Source organism: Marmota marmota, unplaced genomic scaffold (assembly GCF_001458135.2).
Source record: "Marmota marmota marmota unplaced genomic scaffold, marMar, whole genome shotgun sequence".
Taxonomy (NCBI): Eukaryota; Metazoa; Chordata; class Mammalia; order Rodentia; family Sciuridae; genus Marmota; species Marmota marmota.
Genome location: NW_025999898.1, coordinates 4,720,758 through 4,733,212, shown reverse-complemented (window position 1 = coordinate 4,733,212; position 12,455 = coordinate 4,720,758). Strand labels below are relative to the sequence as shown.

Genomic DNA, 12,455 nt, shown 5'->3' with positions numbered 1-12,455 from the left:
CCAGGTAAGTTCCGGGAGCCGGAACTCGGCCTCTCCGTGCTCGGTGTAAGCTCCTATAAGTGTAAGCTCCAAGAAGCAGTCCCCGCGGGCTCAGTTCCGGGAGCCGGAATTCGGCTGCTTAGTGCTTGGTGTATGCTCTGATAGGAGCAGGGTCCAAGAAGCAGCCTCCGCAGGCTCCGCAGCTCTGGGCCAGGGTGGTTCCGGGACGGTTCCGGGAGCCGGAACTCGGTCACCCCGCGCTCGGTGTTCGCTCCGATAAGATCAGGTTCTAAGAAGCACCCAGGCGCTGAACCCTAGCAATCTGTCTGCAAGCCGCAGGCAAATTGCAGCCTGAAATTACCTGTTCTATGGCTGAATGAGCTGCAGTCAGTCGAAAACAGGGATGGTGACGTCAGTTTACCAACATGGTGGCTGCTGGCCTCCTCTGTGGTCTGACCGGTGTGGAGAACCGAGATGGACCGCTTCCTTCCCCCGTCTCGAACCCAGAATTCAGCCCTGGGTACGGTGCTTGCGCGGCTGGCAGAAACTGCAGCGCTGTAACCTTGCGTCGCTATTCCAGCGCGCGCTGCAGACTCTAGCCGCGGGGCGATTTGCTGAATAAGCAGTGTTACCCTCCGTGCGACAAACCTCTCGCGTTTGAGTCCCCGTAGCCGATCCTTGTGCGATGGAAATCCTTCCTCCAGGTTCCGGAGCACCCCACTATTGCTGGAAATTCCTAACAAGATATCCTTTAGCCGTCCTGACTTGTCATACTCCCACACAGTGAAGCAGCACACGGGGGCAATGCACTCCCCTCGCCGCCATCTTCCTTCTCTGGAAAATTTTTAATGCCTCATTGGAACTCTCAATTTTACTTTAATGGCTTGACATATGCAATTTAATACTTAAAAACTATAGCTATCTTATTTAATAATATTTATAAAATGCTACCTCTCTGGGTAGATGTGTTTCACACAATTTTAATTAAGAAATCACTTGATAATTTTACTTACAATTTATGATTGATTGATAAATGGACTAATAATCTATTCAGAAATTTAGATCAATACAAGAAATAATCTGAGGGAAGTTCACTGTGCAATTCTGTCCACTAGCAAAACCAAGAATTTGACAGATATTTCACTCAGTTAGATTACATATTTTCATGTGTTATTGTTCAGCAAAATAAACCAAATCTGAATTAACCATTAGAAATAAAATGTCAGAAAATAAAATTATGTCTTTATAGTAATACTGAATGTTCTAAACTCTCCAAACAAAAGACATAAAGAGGCATATTAGATTAAAAACTAAGGTCCAATAAAATGTTGGCCACAAGAGACTCAACTTACAAAGACATCCATCCACATACTAAAGGTTAAAGGGTAGAAAAAGATATACCATGGACATGAAAACTGAAAGCAAGCATGTGTAACTATTCTAATATCAGAAAAGGTAACTAAAAATTACCTTTTAATTTTTAATTTTTACTGCAACTAAAAATTCATCAGAAGAGACAAAGTTCACTTCATACTGTTTAAGGAAATAATCCAACAAGTTATGATGGTAATAAATATTTATGCCCTTCAAAATGATGCACCTATGAACATAAAACAAACGCTTCTCAATACAAAGAATCAAGTAGACCACAGTACAGCAATACTGATCTATTTCAACATGACTCTGTCTCCATTAGGTAGGTCATCCAGTCATAAGCTAAGAAAAGACTCTAGAAAAACAAAACAAACAAACAAAAGAAAACTATTAATATAATGGACTTTACTGACATTTATAGAACATCAACAACTGAATTTACTTTATTCACAGTGCCACAAGAAACCTTCCTAAAATGGGTAATATTTTAGGGATGAAAGCAAATATTAGCAAATACAAAAATATTAATATTTTCCCTTGAATCCTATAAGATCATACTGGTTTAAAATTATAAAGCAACCACAAGATTAAAAAAAAAAAAACAGGAACCATTTTAACACCAGGAGAGATTAAATAATTTTTTTCCTTTGGGTACTAGGGATTAAACTCAGGGGCACTGGAACACTGAGCCACATCCCCAGCCGTGTTTTGTGTTTTATTTAGAGACAGGATCTCACTGAGTTGCTGAGCACCTTGCTTTTGTTAAGGCTGGTTTTGAACTCCAGATCCTCCTGCCTCAGCCTCCCAAGCTGCTGGGATAACAGGCATGTGCCACTGCACCTGGCTAGATCATTCACTTTTGAATAAGGAATGAGCCACAGAATAAATCAGGGGAGAAATTACTGGAAACAAATGAGGATAGAGGTACAACATATCAAAATTTCTGAGACAGTATGAAAGTGCTTCTAAGAGGAAAGATTATATCCTTGAGTTCTTACATTAAAAAATTATTCAATTCCAAATAAATAAGGTGATGCTACACCTCAAGGGCCTAGGGGAATAAATCAAACAAATTCCAAATTCTGGAGAGGACAGAAAATAATTAAGAGCCAGAATTAATGAAATTGGAAAACTACAAAAGATCAATGAAATTTTTTTGTCCTTTGAAACAATAAACAAAATTAATAAACTATTAGCCAAACTAGCCAAAAGAAAGAAGAGCCAAATCAACAAAATTATAGATGAAAATGGAGATTTTAAACAGACAATTCTGAAATTCAGAGGATCACTAGAAACTCTTTTGAAAATTTATATTTCGATAAACTAGAAAATTTAGGATATATTGACAAATGTCAAGACATATATGACTGACCAAAATTGAATCATGAGTATATAGAAAACAAACAGTCCAAGATCAAGTGATGTAATTGAAGCAGCAATTAAAGCCTTCTAAAAAAGAAAGGACCAGATGGATTCTCAGCTGAGTTCTATGAGACTTTAAAAAAAAAAAAAGGGATGAGGTTGTAGCTTGGTGGTAGAGCACTTGCCTAGCATGTGTGAAGCACTGGGTTCAATTCTCAGAGCTACATAAAAATAAATAAATAAAGGTATTCTGTTCATCTACAACAAATATATATATATAAAATTCCATGAGATAGAAAAGGAAGGAACACTGTCAAATTCACTCTATAAAGCCAGTGTTACCCTGATACCAAGACATATTAGACCAATATCCCCGATGAACACAGATGAGAAAACCCAAAATAAAATATTGACAAACAACATTCAAAATTGCACCAAGAAGATAGTACAACATGATCAAGTGTGTTTTATCCCAGGAATGCAAGGGTGGTTCAACATATGCAAATCAATAAATGTCATTCATCACATGAATAAAGTTAAGTTCAAGAATCACATGATTCTTTTCTGCTGCTCCCCCCTCTCCCCCAGAGCCTCTGGCTCCAGCTGCACCGCAACGCTAGGAGTTCTGGGCTCCTGCTAAGATGCACTGTAGCCATCTCCCTCTAGTCGCCATCATGTTTATCTACCCGGACCTCATCAGCCATGATGAGATGTTCTCCGACATTTACAAGATCCGGGAGATGGCAGAGGGGCTCTGCCTGGAGGTGGAAGGCAAGATGGTTAGTAGGACCAAGGGTAACATTAATGACTCGCTCATTGGTGGAAATGCCTCCACTGGTGACTTTGTAGGAAGAGAAGGTAAGACCCTTGCTAGAATGCTTACTCTGTCTTGCCATGTGATGATGAATTTACCCTGTTGTGATACAGCAAGGAACCTCAGCAGTTGCCGAGGCCAGCTCTTAGACATCCCAGCTTCCAGAACCAGGAGCAAAATAAATTTACATTTTTTTAACCTGGTCTCAGATATTTTGTTATAGAAACAGAAAACAAACTGAGACAAATATAGCTGATGTGTGCATGTGGATCAGAAGTCTACCACCAAATGTGTAGACATGAATAACCATGCCTTGGTATAGCTTGCTACACACTTTACCATAGGCAGCTATGTTTTGAATTGCTCTCGGTGTTCATACAGTCTCTGGTATTCTGTTACATTAGCAAAAGACAGACTAAGACAGAAACCCAAGGCAAAGAGAAAATATAGAAATTCTTACATAAAATCCAGGAGGAAAATATAATTATGGGTATTGAATTATCAATCTTTTTCTATTAAAATGTTTTATTATTTATACAACAAGTAATGAAGATACATTAGAAGCAACATAAATTTATAAATTACAAATAATATTTTTGACATCCATCTTCATACACTACAAAAAACACTTGAACACTTCCTCAATATTACCTTGATAAATCATAAGAAGTTTTTGGCATACATTTATGTAAATTTGTTAATTATTTCATGAAAATGTATACATTTGACCACTTTATTGTCAATTGATACACTTGAAAGCAACATCAATAACTCCTTGAAGGCAACTGCAAGATAACAAGCTCCATAGCTGAAGATCTGTCAGAGCCCAGAGTGGATGATAGATATAGTTGGGCCACTTCAGTGTGAGCCTCTCCATGCTGTTTCATCAATGACCCAGAGAGACTTTTTTCCCTCTCTTAGAAGAGAGGATGTTCAGTCTCCATAGCAGCTCAGTTCTGGTCCTCTCCTGTGAAAAGACTGCTTAATTATATTGTGATTTTATGTCTGATCAACCTTAATCTATTGGGTAAAGTGAGACCACCAAAATTTATTTTATTTAGGATCTCAGACTGCACTGGAACCCCTAATGAGGGGAATGGAAAGATATCTCAGCATCTACATTTGATGTGGATAAATTATAATCCACATTGAAATAGTTTGTGAGAGACGGAAGTGAAACTAGGAAAGCAGAAAGGGAGGCCTACTGCCAGCCAATCATAAAACAAATTTTTGTTTTTTTCCAAAAGAGAGATCCTCCTAAAGTAAATATTCTGGTAACTGTTGCTAGACTAGGAAGATTGGACTGGGAAATAGCTGTGCTAGGTCATGCTTCTCAAGGATATGAATGGAGATTTTTTTTAATGCTCTTTTCTTCCAACTTTGTTCTGAACAGATGTTCTGAAATTAACAAATATAAACTTTATCCCTGGACCCATCAGATCAGCAATACTGGAGATCAGCAGATCAGATATGACCCATTTTTTCCCTGATATTGACCACCATAATCTTCCTCCTGGTTCTAAATTTTCTATGTCAGCAGGAGATTTTCAGGAGATTTATTCAAAATGCAATATTTGGGACTGTATTGCCACCTGTTTCTTCATAGCACAGATCACTTTGTGATTCGCTCTACTGATACATTATGGAAAATATTCAAGCTGGGTGGAATTTGGATAAATCTTGGTCCTCTGATGTACCACTTTGAAAGTTTGGCAAATAAACACTCCATAGAACAAAGCTATGAAAATATATTTTTAAAAAATGTTGTTCATTGGGCTGGGATGTAGCTCAGTGGCAAAGCGTCTGCCTTGCATTCGCAAAGCCCTGGGTTCGACCCCCAGTTCCAAAAAAAAAGACAAAAAATAAAAATAAAAAAATTAAAATGTTGTTCAGCAATATGGATTCCAGAAAAAAAAAGAATCCATATTATCAACAGATACTGTGAATGATTTCTCTATGATGAAATACTACTATGAATTTGTCTTATTTGTGGTTCATAAGCCACAATAATGGTCTTAAGTGATATCACCCAGAAAAGTTTAATAGTGTCTATTCTCTTAAAATGTATATTGCTTTGTTCAGAAATACATTCTGCTATGCAGATTTGTATTACATAAGTAAAAATAGAGGAAATAATCTTCATGTGTACATTTTCATTGAAGCACACAATTCTCTTTTTAATTTCCAGTGTCTTCATGAAGCTGTCACAAGTCTGCCATATTAATGACTTGTTAGTATTGAAGTCCATAATAATCTCCTTTTATTGTTTTATGTCATTTTATATGCTGTCTTTAGAAGTTTAAGGATCCTGTTACATTCAACATGTGGAATTGGTGGAATTGATATTTTGTTCACTTTCTTCCTGAGCAATCTATATATATAGAATGTGTATATATTCATTTTTCATCCAAATTATTTGACTTTATTTTTTCTGGTTCAGCTGAATTTAGACAAGGATCAGATATTTCATTTTTATGAAATGCTAACCTTAATTGTATTGCTAATCATTAAAATGTAATTGATTAATTAATCTTTCATCAACAATAAATGGAACACTTTATGAAAGCATATGCATCTTGGATCACTTTGAAATGTATGGAATCTCAACATTCTAAGTAAGGCACTCTAAGCCTTCTTAAAAGCAGTGCTATAAGAGTGGAAAATAAAAATAAGCCCATTTTAAATGTATGATTTCAAACTAGAAACGAATACAGTTTGTCAGTGTGATGTTTACAGTAAATTACATTTAGAAATACATTTTAGTCGCATTGTAGTTAACTCTGAAGTTATTTATTTCATTTGTCTTAATTTCTCTTTCATGAGTATTTATTTTAAATGTTCTATATAAATTTGCATCACTTTTTTCTTGTAGCTTTTTTGGTTAATATATTCCAAACTTGAAAATGTGGTATCAATCAATAATAGAAGTGTCACTGGAGGATTTATTTAATTTTGTACTTCGTATGTTTAGTCTAAGATACTAAATTATGCAAGCCTTAACATTTTTTTCTTAAATTAAACACAAACAATTTTTTTTCAAAATGATCAGTGTGTTAGCTCTGTTACCTTTAATATTTTTCTTCAATGTTCTGAAGTGGTGTGCAGATTTGGGGTATATTAAATGAGCAAAGTGTTATATATAAAATATAAAGAGAAGCTGTATAAATCACAGTGTAAAATTAAGAAGTTTGGAAAATATAAAGTGTATTGTGTATATATGTAATTCTCCTTTTAAAAGTTGCCACAAATCCTGAATTGGGAGCTACACATCTGCATGAAATTTCTTGTAAATTACATTTAACTTAATTTTTCCTTAATATTAATTTTCTTGAATTTCATAGCCAATTGCTATGAAGCAGAAAAAAATAAGCTCAATAATTATAATTTTGAAAAGGATTTTTCTGTTGCTTCAACTGTGAGTTCAGCTTAAAGGGGATTTTCCTGGGCTATAACAACTCTGGATGAATTTCTGATCAATTATTTCAAAATGTAAATTTACTATATTTACAGATGATGTTTTTAAAATTTAATTGGTTCTTTTTAGTTATACATAACAGGATTCATTCTGACATGACTATAAAAGCATGGAAATAGATTTGCTCCAATTGAATCCCCACTATTTTCCCCTTTTTCTTGCCACCTCCATCCCCTGTTCTCCTCTCCCTAATCCATACATTTTTCTGCTATTTACTTTCAGTTTGCTTTTTTTTAATTAGTGTCTTGTGGGTATAAAAATCTTGTGAAATAGTTTTTTATAAAATGATTAAATTATCTAAAAATGAAAACCAAAAACAGTTTGTTGCAACATTTTTATCTTTATTCAGGTAAAATTTGCAAACAAAATTGGATATTTTAAGAAGTACAATGTGGTGTTTGGATGAATATATATTTTGTGAAACCATTGCCACAATTGAGCTAATTAACACATGCACCTGCTCACATACTTGCCTTCTCTCTGAGTCTGTGTGTTGAGAACATTTAAGATCTACCCTCTCAACAAACATCCAGGATACACTATTACAAACTGCAGGAAGCTTGCTGGGGATAAGCTATCCAGAGGTTACTCATCCTGCATGAATGAAACTTGGCAACCTTCAACCAACAGCTCCCCATTTTTCCCAACTCCAATAATCTGGCTACTACTATTGTAATGCCAGATTCATGGGACCCCAATAGACCTCCAGGAGCTGAATCTGATGCAATCACACAACAGTCTTTATTGCAAACTCGAGCTTGGACTCACAACCGTTTCCAACGCAGCGGTCCTAAGGACTGAGTCCCGGCCATTAGTTCAGTGAGGATTTATAGGGTTTTGGGTGATACTCTATGCATCACAACATCACACAGCAAATCATTTCACACTGCAGGAAAATCAAATAACTCTTAACATTGATTAGCACCTTCACTGGCGGGAACAAGTTGGGTAAGGGTGATTGGTTAGTACAAGAGGGGGATTCGTTTGAACTGATTGGTTTAATCCATGAGGGGTGTACATGCTAAACTACATGGTTTCCAAAAATGTTATCAACCACCATAAACTACTAGGGGTCATTTGGAATCCCATGTATTTTCCCTGTCCCATGCCAATTGGTGGTTGCTAGGGTGTTGCTATGGGTCCTCACTTAGCCTAACTGAGTCAGGGACACCTGGCACCACAGATCTCCCCTGTTAATTGCACACAAACAACTCAGCAGAGTAAGTATGTGCCTAAGTGCTCTGTGGGTTTTTCCCAAGGACAAGGGTCACACCCCATTCCTTGGACAGGCTTTGCTCTGAGGTACAGGCTGGTTTCTCAGAAATGGAGTCACATCAGTTTCTCACTATTCTACTCTCTGCTTCTATGTGTTTGTTTAGATTTCAAATCTAAGGAAGAACATTTCCTTCTCTGCTTATTTCACTTAGAATAATGTCTTCTAGGTTCACAAATGGTGTTGTAAATGACAGGTTTTGCATCTTTTTTAATATTAAATACTGTTCTAGGAATGATATGGCTGCCTTGTTTATACATGCAAACATATATATTTAAAAATCTCAGGGCTGGCATTGTGGCTCAGTGGTAGAGTGTTTGCCTAGCATGTGTGAGGCCCTGGGTTTGATTTTCAGCACCACATAAAAATAAATAAATAAAATAAAGGTCCATTGACAAAAAAAAATTAAAAAAAAAAAATCTGCCAAGTAATTTGACAATCAATCACTTTCTCTACGAACGTTGTTTTCAACAGAATGCCCATTTAGTATTACCTGGATAATCTTTTAAGGACAATTCTTGGGGATGCTGTTTTGGAAAAGGCATCGAATTGAGCCTGCTATCTATGCTTAAAACATCAAAATGCATTTGTACAGAGCTGTGGGCCAAAGTGGTCATCACCCAGCACATGCAAGTCTGGAAATCTAAAGGATTCAAAAGAAATTCTAACCACACATAACTTTAAAAAAAAAAAAAACACACATATCCCCCACATAACAAATCTGAGAACAAATTCATTTAGAAAGAAAAAAATCTTAACTCAAAAGTCAAATAACTCAATCTCTGCTTCCTGGTTATCATGTCCTGAGTTGCTTTCCTTCTCCACACCCTTCTACCATGATGTTCTGCCTCAGCTCAGGCAAAGAGCAATGGAGTTGGCCGTTTATGGACTGAAATTCTTTAATCAGGTAAAAGGTATACAATTTTATTTATTTCAGGTGTGTAAGCACTGGAAAAATCCCAGGAGGTGCTTTGACCCTAATTTATCATCCTCTCTCACTCTATTTCTCCAGGTTTCCTGAGTTAAAGATACAATGCACTTTATAAAAAAGCAGACCCTGAGTGTATAAGTTAACAATTAGGATTGGTGTTGGAATCTAGAGTGAAAAAAGGAAGAAAGTGAAGATTTGATTTGGATAAGGATAGTGAAAAGAGTCTTGCTAAGTTGCTTGAGCTGGCCTCAAACTTGGCACCCACCTGCTTCAGTCTCTTGAGTAGGTGGGATTACTGGTATTTACCACCATGCTCAGCAAAAGATATTCTCAAATGTTCTTGCCACAAAATAATAAATATTTGAGGTGATAACATGTTAATCAACATGATTTGATCATTTCACAATGTATATGTGGGGTAGATGCATTTTTAACATGAGGTATCACCTGCTGTTAACACAGGTAAATGTATAGTTAGGGGTTTGCTGGCTGAGATATTTTATATATATATTCTTTATAATTGTCCGACTGGTACAAGTGGAACCTGACTCACATCTTCCCCTCTGCTCATTCACCTCAGCAGCCTTAAACTTGAACAAATACCACCCTTATGAGGGGCAGGGTGGCTGACAAACTATGGTCCAGCCTCCTGTTTGTGTACTTCTCATGAACTAAGTAAGAATGATTTGTACATTTTTCACATGGATAAGAGAAATCAGAAGAATACTTTGTAAGTAACAAACACTGCATGAAATTCAAATTTTAATGTCCCTAAATAAAAGTTTATTGGGACACAGCCCACCCAAAATTAATTGACTCAAATGTAAATATTCAAGATAAAGAAATTTTGTGGCTAAAATAATCCAGAAGAAACTGAAAGTAATCTTTAAGAGTGAAAAACTGAACCATGAAGAGAAGGAAATGAAAAAAAAATTGGAAAGGAAATTATTGTCTAGGTATATAATGGTCAATAACTGAATTATCTAAGAGGTTTATAAAATGGACAACTACTTAAAGGGAATGACTACAGGTTTTGGTAATGTGGTAGCAATTATAGCCTAAGAAAGGCCATATAGGGAGGAACAATAATTAGGCAAAGAATCATAATCAGGAAATCTAAGTACAAGGGAGGCATGGGTTTGATAACACCCAAGCTTCTTTATAAGAATAAATGTCCAGACTTCCAAGGCCTCATGGAAGACCTCCAGTGATATTACTCCCATTATTTGAATTCAGTCAAAAAAAAAATCCCTATAGTGTTTTCCTTTTAATTTCTTTTCTTTTTTAGTGGTAGGAGGACACAATAGCTTTATCTGTCTATCTATTTATTATTTTTTTAAAGTGTATTGCTGAGGATCGAACTCAGTGCCTCACACGTGTGAGGCAGGCTTCTTAACACTGAGCTACAGCCCCAGCCCCCCTATAGTGTTTTTTACATGACACATTGTGAATGCTAAATTATAAGTTACTGTGTTCAATTAAAAGAAAATGAGGGGCAGAGAGCCCTAGCCTGCGCGACAACGGCAGCACTTTGTGGTGCTACAACATGGAGGCAGCTTGGTCCTGCACCTGCAGTGGCCCTCCTCTGCAGCTGGCCTCTCAAGGGAACTCCTCCCAGATGGCTTAGGGTCGCCAGAGCACCTTGGGCAGAGGAAAGTGTGGGCTGCTGGCGGGAGCACAGAGCCGGCTGCTGCAGATTCAGCGCTGGGCCCTGTGCTGGAGCTTGCACGGATCTGGACGCCAAGTCTCCAGGGGCAGAGAGCCAGGGCTCGCCCCCACCCGCATTCCTGCGCTCCAGCGCTAGCAGCGGGGGCGGCAGGCAGAGTGAACTTCGTATCCTGGGATACGGTTGGGGAAATGGAAATCGAAAAGAAGCTGAGACCCACCCCAGATTACCTGATGCAGCTGATGAACAACAAGAAGCAATTGAGCAGCCTGCTCAACTTCTGTGGGATCTTCAACGCCATCCAGCGGCTGGTGGACGAAAAAACTATATAGGAAGTATAGGAAGGCATGTACAATGACATAGTACATGGGAGTTCAGAGAAAAGGAGTGCAGAATTACCTGATGTTGTGGGACCAATTGTTCAATTACAAGAAAATTTCATGTACCTATAAAAGAATACCCAGATTTTAATTTTTTGGGGAGACTCTTTGAACCCAGAGGATTTACAGCTAAGCAGCTTGAAGCAGAAACTGGATGTAAAATAATGGCCTGATGCAAAGGCTCAATGCGAAAAAGGAGGAGGAGCAAAATAGATGCAAACCCAATTGAGAGCATCTAACTGAACATTTACATGTACTAATCAATGTGGAAGATGCTCAGAACAGAGCATAAATAGAACTGAAGAGAGCAGTTGAAGAAGTGCAGAAACTTCTGGTGTCTGCAGCAGAAGGAGAAGACAGCCTGAAGAAGATGCAACTATTGAGCTCCTGATTCTGAATGGCACCTGCAGAGATGCCAACATGAAATCATCAGCCCTTGCCTTTTCTCTTGTGGCAACAGCCCAGTCTGCTCCAAGCATTATAACCAGGACTGTGCCTGTCCTCCCACCAGCTGCCCTGAGTATTCTACTCAGCTGGCCCTATTATAATGCCTGTGATCGGACAAATACAGACCTCTATCATGCTAAAGTGAACTCCTCACTATACTGCTGCAATAGTCCCTCCAGTGCCTGAGGCTGGGTTCCATCTACACACCCTATAAATACCCTTACAAGGTTGGTACCCACTACATCAATCCTTGAGTACCCTATTGTAGCCAGTGGTGCGGTGGCTACTAAAGTTCCAAGGCATGATGTAATCAGTCAAAAAAAAAAAATCCCTATAGTGTTTTCCTTTTAATTTCTTTTCTTTTTTAGTGGTAGGAGGACACAATAGCTTTATCTGTCTATCTATTTATTATTTTTTTAAAGTGTATTGCTGAGGATCGAACTCAGTGCCTCACACGTGTGAGGCAGGCTTCTTAACACTGAGCTACAGCCCCAGCCCCCCTATAGTGTTTTTTACATGACACATTGTGAATGCTAAATTATAAGTTACTGTGTTCAATTAAAAGAAAATGAGGGGCAGAGAGCCCTAGCCTGCGCGACAACGGCAGCACTTTGTGGTGCTACAACATGGAGGCAGCTTGGTCCTGCACCTGCAGTGGCCCTCCTCTGCAGCTGGCCTCTCAAGGGAACTCCTCCCAGATGGCTTAGGGTCGCCAGAGCACCTTGGGCAGAGGAAAGTGTGGGCTGCTGGCGGG

General features: G+C 38.1%; 2 pseudogenes; both read left to right on the top strand.

Moving 5' to 3' along the window:
* The first annotated feature begins 3,389 nt into the window (after nt 1-3,389).
* On the top strand, nt 3,390-5,539 carry LOC107158439 (annotated as a pseudogene).
* Nucleotides 5,540-9,145: 3,606 nt separating this feature from the next.
* Nucleotides 9,146-11,660, top strand: LOC107158438 (annotated as a pseudogene).
* The last annotated feature ends 795 nt before the right edge of the window (nt 11,661-12,455 follow it).